This window comes from Callospermophilus lateralis, chromosome 5 (assembly GCF_048772815.1).
Source record: "Callospermophilus lateralis isolate mCalLat2 chromosome 5, mCalLat2.hap1, whole genome shotgun sequence".
NCBI classification, from domain to species: Eukaryota; Metazoa; Chordata; class Mammalia; order Rodentia; family Sciuridae; genus Callospermophilus; species Callospermophilus lateralis.
This window is the reverse complement of record NC_135309.1, coordinates 142,120,565-142,128,367: the sequence shown is the minus strand read 5'-3', so window position 1 is coordinate 142,128,367 and position 7,803 is coordinate 142,120,565.

Genomic DNA, 7,803 nt, shown 5'->3' with positions numbered 1-7,803 from the left:
GAAAGTTTAGCGGAAGAGTTGGGAAGTGGCCCACAAATTCTTGAAGTCCTACTTTTCATTGTTATTGCTGACAATGCAAGAATTACTGATGATATAAGTATTTTCTTTAACTCTACATCAATAACTATCAATGGAACTGAAAAGAAGTCATTTTACTAGTGATAACTCTGGGAAGTGATTCTAGGGACAGGAGAAGTTGATGAGAGTTTTGCTTTTCTATTCTGAATTGCTTGAAATTTCTTTCAGTTTTTCAGTGTATCATTTTATAATGATAACAATGATAAAAATAACTAGTTTCAAAAAGAGTAAATCTCATGTCTTTGACACTGGGTCAAGGAAGCACATAAAACAATTTTTAACAGTTCTCTCTTTTTAAAATTTTATAGATGCTTCAGATTTTTTTTAACCAATTGAAACAGATCAAAGCAAATAGGAAGAAGAGGCTTTATTAGGAATCAGGAATGGATGATTGGCAAGGGTGCTGGAGATAGAGGCAATTATTCTAGGATAGGAGGATTTGGGAGCAAAATAGATTGTAACCAGACATTGGATGGTCTGCAGATAGTGTCATTGCTCAGGGCCCCATGCTCAGAAGAATCCCGTTTGGGTTTTAGTGCTCTGCAGTTGTAGCCAAGAAATTCTTAATAATTTTATCCTTGCAACTGAGTTTTATAAATGAGGCCTAGTGGAAAAATAGAGCATGCACTGGAGTCTTTAATTCTTGTAGCCTTGCAGTTCAGGGACTCCTGCTGCTGTACCCTGGGTTACATTGGTAGGAAACGTTTGCATTCTGCCCATGCCCTCTGCCTCTGGAAGTGACTTATATGTTGATATGTTGATATAGGGAAGGAAAGGGTTAGGCAATTGCCTCGCCGAGTCTCAGGGTGAAATAAGGCTTTCCCTTCTCCAGGCTAGCAGTACCATATGCAATCTGTATTCCTTAACCAGTTACTAAGTGCATCCCAACACGGATGTCATGTGTGTTGGGCTATACCTGTGTGCTGGAGCCACAGAAAGGTAACACTGACTTCCCTGCTCCTAGCAAGGACCACAAATTTTGTAACCATCTCCAGAAGGAAGCTTTAAGGAGAGTGATGGCCAAGACATCCTTGGGTACTATCCCAGTGTGTACTGGGGTCATGATTTTGTCTCCTGACTGCCAGGAGATGATGGCATGTCAGGAATTCTTGTCCTGCTTCATGCTATCACCCTGGCATAACCACAGACACTCCCTATCTCCTTCTCAGTAATATTGTCTTTTCCCAGAATAGTGACATGCCGCTGCAAGCTTCACAGTCTTCCATCTGCCTCTGTTGCCAATCTCAATTCCAGATCTCTCCCTGAATTTCCTCCTGCCTAGCTCACCTCCTTTGACATTTTTATTTCCATATGCATTTTGCCTTTTGCCCTAGTTGACCTCTAATTGGGGCTTTTTCTCTCTTATTTCCATCATTTTATTCTTTGTACTTGAAACTTTCTCACTCCTAATCCAGTGGTAAAATCATAATTTCTTAAGCGATCTGAATCTAGATGGGATTTTACATTCTTACTAATATTTATTCTCTCCAAAGCCATTTTTCTATTTTAGAAATAGCACTTTCCAACCTATCATGATTTGTTCTTTGAGATTATGTGGAATACCTTTCTAAATCAAAATATAGATTATCTGAAATTTGAAGGTTCCTCCTTGCTTTGAATGAATCACATTCTTGTTTAATCTCATTTAGATTTTATTTGAAATAATTTCTAAGTATCTACCTTTTAGAAGTTCCATTAATGGGGATTGGTAACTTATACAGAAGACTCTCAGAATGTTTTCAGGAGGGATGCTTCTATTTATTCAAAATATCAGTTAAAGAGGGCTGAGAATGCAGATTAGCATAGAGCATTTGCTTATTGCCTATGTGACTCTGGGTTGGATTTTTTGCATCACAAAATAAGTATATAAATAATACATAAAATATATGCTTGCTTTTAAACTGTGCTAATGGATTGAACTATATCTCCCTCAGTTTTATGCATTGAAGCCCTAACTCTGAATGTGATAATTTGGAGATGGGGCCTTTACAAGGTAGTTAAGTTAGGTTTGTTATGAGTGTGGTGAGGTGTCAAGAGAGAATTAGTGGACTTAAAAGAGGAGGAGAAAGAGGTCCTCTTGCTACATGCATGCATGAGGGAAGGCCATGTAAGAACGTCAAGATGGCTGTCAACAAATCAAGAAAAGAGCCCTCACCAAAAGCTAAGTCTGTTGGCAGCTGGATTTTGGATGTGCTAACTTCCAGAACTGTGAGAGGTTTAAGCCATGCTATCTACGGCATTTTGTTATGGAGTCCCGAACTAAGACAAACTGCAAGTAATTTTGATCCATCTTATTTTTCATTTTGATATTTATCTGATGATTAGGTATATGTCTTATAAAATTAATGCTAATGTTTCAAGTATAACTACTAATGTTTCTTTTTTCTTCCATACTGCTCACACAACCATTGGAATGACTCATTTCCTACTCTAGAAAATTATAGTAGCAAACAGCAAAGAGAGGAATGGCAATGAAGGTGAACTGGGAGGAAGAGAATATTAGAAATCTTTACCAGGCCATTTTGGCCTCCTAAGAGAGAGTTTGAAGAACACTGCAATAAACTTAAAAGCATGTCTGGCTTCCATATTCCTTGATAAATATTAGTTGAGAGGTCAAGCAATGCCATAAATAGACTCATGGTAAAGGCATAAAGAAGAAATACAAGTACACTATTTACTGTACCCTCTCTGTGTCAGGTGTGGTACTAAATGATTTACATTTTATACTTTATCTTCACAATCTCTCTGGGAAGTGGATATTATTATCCTATTTATATAAAGGAATCTAGGGCTTAAAAACATTAATATTCCATAGTCTGACAATTTAAGAGTGATAGAGCTCAAAGTCTGTCTGATTGTGTGATGCTCCACTGTATCACTCTGAGAATTCTGTTCTTCCTCATTTATATTTGCTTTGTTTTCGTTAAAAACTCAGTGGACAAATACTCAACCTTAATTTTAATGAGACAGCCAGCTGCCTGACCTGTAAGAACTTTACCTTTTCTCTTAGGAGTCATCTTAACCATAAAGACCTGCCAGTCTAAGAAGGGTCAGTAATCTCCTTCCTCGTGAATTATCATGACTCATCCAGTTTGTTTTTGGATGTAGGTTAGAGCCCAAATCCTCCCTTGTTATTCATTGCCTTGTTTCAATAAAGACAGAGTTGGTTAATGTATTACTGGGAAGATCCCCAGGGGTCACATTGTTTATCAATGTATAACCAGCTGTGTGGGAGATGTCTTCTCTGCCACCCCGGGGCCTTTTCCTGGTGAGTTTGCTCATTGGAGAGTGGGGGGAATAATGAGAAAGGAGACACACATTGGAGGGTTTAGTTCTTCAAATAGAAAAGTCATTCTAGGACCTACTTTCTTAATTCCCACCTTCATAACACCAATTTTAAAGCTCTCAATTTAAGAGATTATGGATAAAAACTGAAACAAAACCAAGGTGAGACAGAAAATTGCAAGCCACAACAACGGCTGGGACAGTTTTTCTTCTTCATAGTATTCCATAACCTCTTAGTTTAATAAACCCCATGGTCCTAGAATTCAGAAGGAGCAAGAGGGAAGAAACTACTAACTACGACTAACACTACTAACACTACTAACTACAACTGTGCAGTGTTTGGGCACACTATTTCAAATGCTTACTCAAAAATATGTTCCTAGACTTTTCTTTAAAAATTTCTTGCAACTCTCTGTCCTAGTATTTTTCATTTTCATTATTTTCTTCTCCAAGTTTTAAGACTTTTCTCAAAATATTTATGCAATGGTTATTATGTAGAACACTTTAATCCCATGTATAAAATGATCAAAAGCAAATAATGATCCTATTATGGATATTCTTTTGAGTGTTTCGACACTATGATGCCTCTGCAGTATAATGACCATGTTTAGTTTAGAGAATTTTAACTAAAGATGGGAAGATTTCAACCTTCCCTTTTCAGGTTGGGAATAATTAAAATGGCCCCTGGAATGTTTCACTCTGACTTTTTCTGTGCCTCCATTAGGTCGGTCTTTTTTTGCTAAGGCCTTCATAACAAAGTGCCACAGACTTGGGGGCTTAAACAAAGGGAATCTATTCTCTCACAGTTCTGGAGGCCAGAAGTCCAAGATCAAGATGTCAGCAAAGTTGGTTTGTTGTGAGGCCTTTCTCTTTGGTTTGTTCATGACCATCCTTTCCCTATGTCTTCACTTGGCCTTTTACCTGTATGTTTCAGTGCTAATCTCCTCTTCTCATAAGGACACCAGTCACATAATATTAGGCCCACCCTAGTACCTTCATTTTACCTTAATGACCTCTTTAAAAACTTTATCTCCAAATCCAGTAACATTCTGAAATACTAAGGGTTAGGATTTCAACAAATGAATTCTGAGCATTACACAGTTATGTTTACCCCTTAACACTCCCCAAAGTCTCTTTGGAAACCAGCAGTTAGACTGATCTTTTCTGAATACAAGTCAGATTAGCTGACTTCTCAGTTCCTGCTGTCTTCTTGCATGTTCCCATCCACCACCTTCATCAGTGTCTAGAATAGGAGGAGCACTAAATTTATGTTACAAAGACGAATGGACATTTGTGTGCTTTTGAAACTTCAAACTGGTACAAGATATATTTCATAAAATGTAGCTCTGTTGACTTTTTCTGTATCATGCAGGTTAAATGGTTTTCCAAACTCCTGGTTTACATTGTTGATGTACATATATCTTGTATCTTTAATACATGCTAAAGAGAATTTGAGAGGCACAGAAAGGTCTAAGATCAAAGAATTGACAATTATGTCCATTGTGTCTGTGCAAGTTATTCTACATATTATGAGTAACATATCTCTCACAATCACATGTAATTGATGCAACATTCAATTCTAAATACCCATAAAAGTGAAGTAGGCTTTCTATTTGATGCAATTCTCTTGATATCAGAGGAAATGTGTATCAAACTTTATATTCACAAAGTATAACTTAGTGCTTTTAACAGCAGGCTCAGTAATTAGTTGGGCAATTAAGGGACCGTAAATTATAATTTTAACTCAGATAGACATCCTCTCTAGCACCTTGGGAAGTCCATTTACCATTACTTCCTCTATTTTCCCATCTATAAAATAAGTCTATAAATAGATTCTCCATAAACTTTCTGATGAAGTGAAGAAAGATAGTTTCAGAAATGATAGAGACCTTGCAGGGTTATTTGGTTAAGCCCTCTGCTTTGAGGTACATTAATTTCAAAAGGATAGAAGGTCACCTTCTCTGTATTATTCTTGAAGATTTTGAAGTGCTTCATATGTTTTAATTTTTTTATACAATTTTACACGAAAAACATTACAAAGTGATTTCCAAGTATGATAAGGATACATCATATGGGAAAATGAAATACTAGCTAATGTCTGCTGCAGAGGTGAACATATTTGTAGCTGCAGCTTGGCTACATCTTGAATTCCAAGGTCAATCATGAACATATTTAAAGTAAGGTAACCCACTTTCATCAGAGCTGTGAGTGCCTGCAGGTCCTGATTCAGGAAACTTTCCCCTGGCTTTCTCTCCACAGGTCTCACTGCAAGTTTGAATCTGAGCTTTAACATTCTTTTCATTTTGTGAAATCATAGTTTCTTTAAAATACTGGCTATGTTTTTGTTTCCTATTTTTGTTTTCTCTTTTTTTCTCCCCTCTCTCTTTATTTGCACCTTGTTGTTAACAAAACCATCAATCAAATCCTTTGTACATTTTTATAGTTCTGCATTTCTGTGATCCTAAAGGGATTTTATTTCTAAAATATTTACAGTTGGGCCACACTTATTTATCTTATCTTTTTTGGGGAAAAAATAGCATATCCTTTCCTTACATATACAGTTTCCTATTGCACTCTACCCCTGGGAGCTTGATGCTGTCTAAGCTCATAATATTTGAGTGATAGTGCATTTTAGAGCGGTGTCACCCAGGTGGCATATAAAAGTGGTTCCCAATGGGGACGTAGGAGGAAGAAGGCTACCAATCTTATTGTCTCAGAATTTCATGCACTGAAGAAAGAGCTGTTCCATCACTGGTCATAATGGTTTGGAATACTCTCAAGATCAATGTCAAGACCATTGCAGAAAGGGAAAGAGAGACTGAGGTCAATTCAAAATGCAACAAAATCAAGTGGACATTTATAGCCCACGAACAGGTTGGGAGAAGGAGAAAGTAAGGAATGGAAAAATACTAAGAGGAGATGTCAGGTACAGGAGAATTCTTGCTATGGGCCTAATAGGATTCTTGCTAAAGGCAGGCTGGGTAATTCGATTTTAAGGGTAGATGATAGGATATGCAGACTATGGCCAGATAGTAAGAGGGACTGGTAACAGTCATGAGGGATTAATTCTAGTTAGCTTCATATGTTTCCTGCTAAAATTGTCCTCTGTAGGCCTGGCAAGGTTGGGGGATAAGGCTGAGACTTGGTTGGGAAAGGACTCAGAGGAGCCTAAGGTTGTGGAGAGAGCTATTTTCAGAATGTCAGTTGGAGCTTTGGACAAGTTGGATGATTTTGATGCTGATCAATGACCTAGTTTGTGAAAAACTGGCTCAAATATTTTCCTTAATTCTCTGAAAATCTCAGCAGGTTTCAATTTTGTCATTCTCTAATTTTGTCATTTCTCAACTGGAGCTACCCAATGGAAATGGGTACTTTTAAAACATAGATAATTCATGGGTGCCTCACCACCACAGACTCATCAGGGGCTCTTTGGGAATGGACTTTAGGTGCTGGTGTTTTTAAAGCTTTCTAGGTAATCTGTGTGCCGCCAAGGTTGAGAATTATGGCTGTAACTGAATAGTACAAAGTTCTATGGCATTATGTAAAAATGTGGAGGTGTAACCGATGTGATTCTGCAATCTGTATTTGGGGTAAAAATGGGAGTTCATAACCCACTTGAATCTAATGTATGAAATATGATATGTCAAGGGCTTTATAATGTTTTGAACAACCAATTAAAAAAAAAAAAAGAAGGGGAAAAAAAACCCAAAAAACAAAGTTCAGTAATGCCCTTTCCCTCTCCCGGAAATGAAACTATTTCTATACTTACGTTTGGGTAAATTCTTGAAGTTTTTCTACCCTTGGCTAAGCAACCACAATTCTTTAAAAATTTTCTCATAGGAAATATTTTCTACATTTTTGCCATTCATCATATCCTGTTTAATCTGGATATCCTTCATCAACAAAGATCTGACTAATTTCTTGTTCTTTTCTTTCTTTCTTTGTTATTTTTTTTTCTGTTGACTTATTTCTGATACATTGAAATTAAATATTTCCCGATCCTTGCATGACTTCTTCAACTAGATGAGTAGTCCAAGTTCAAGTTACTATTTCTAAATCATCTTTGTATCCAATTGCCTCTTATCTTAAAAGGAGTCGTATGAGTAAGGGAGAGTGAGGAATTTGAGAGGTAAGTGCTGGTGCAATCTTCCATTGTTGGATGAGGCAGAAAGTAAGTCTGGTGAACTTGTACCATGGAAAATTACTTCTGAAAAAGCTGTCAACCTGGCTGTGATAATGTTGTCATCTGGTCATTAAAAACAATTCTAAGAGCTATACTTTTATTCTTGCTCTAAATACTTCACACTACCAGCAAACCACCTTCTTAGGGAATTTTAAAGCTTTTCACAGATCTTTTCCTCTTCCCCTTTCACTGTAAAAGTTTTGAAACAGATTATTATTAATAAATTATACTTCTGTAACACCTTTTTATTCTGCCAG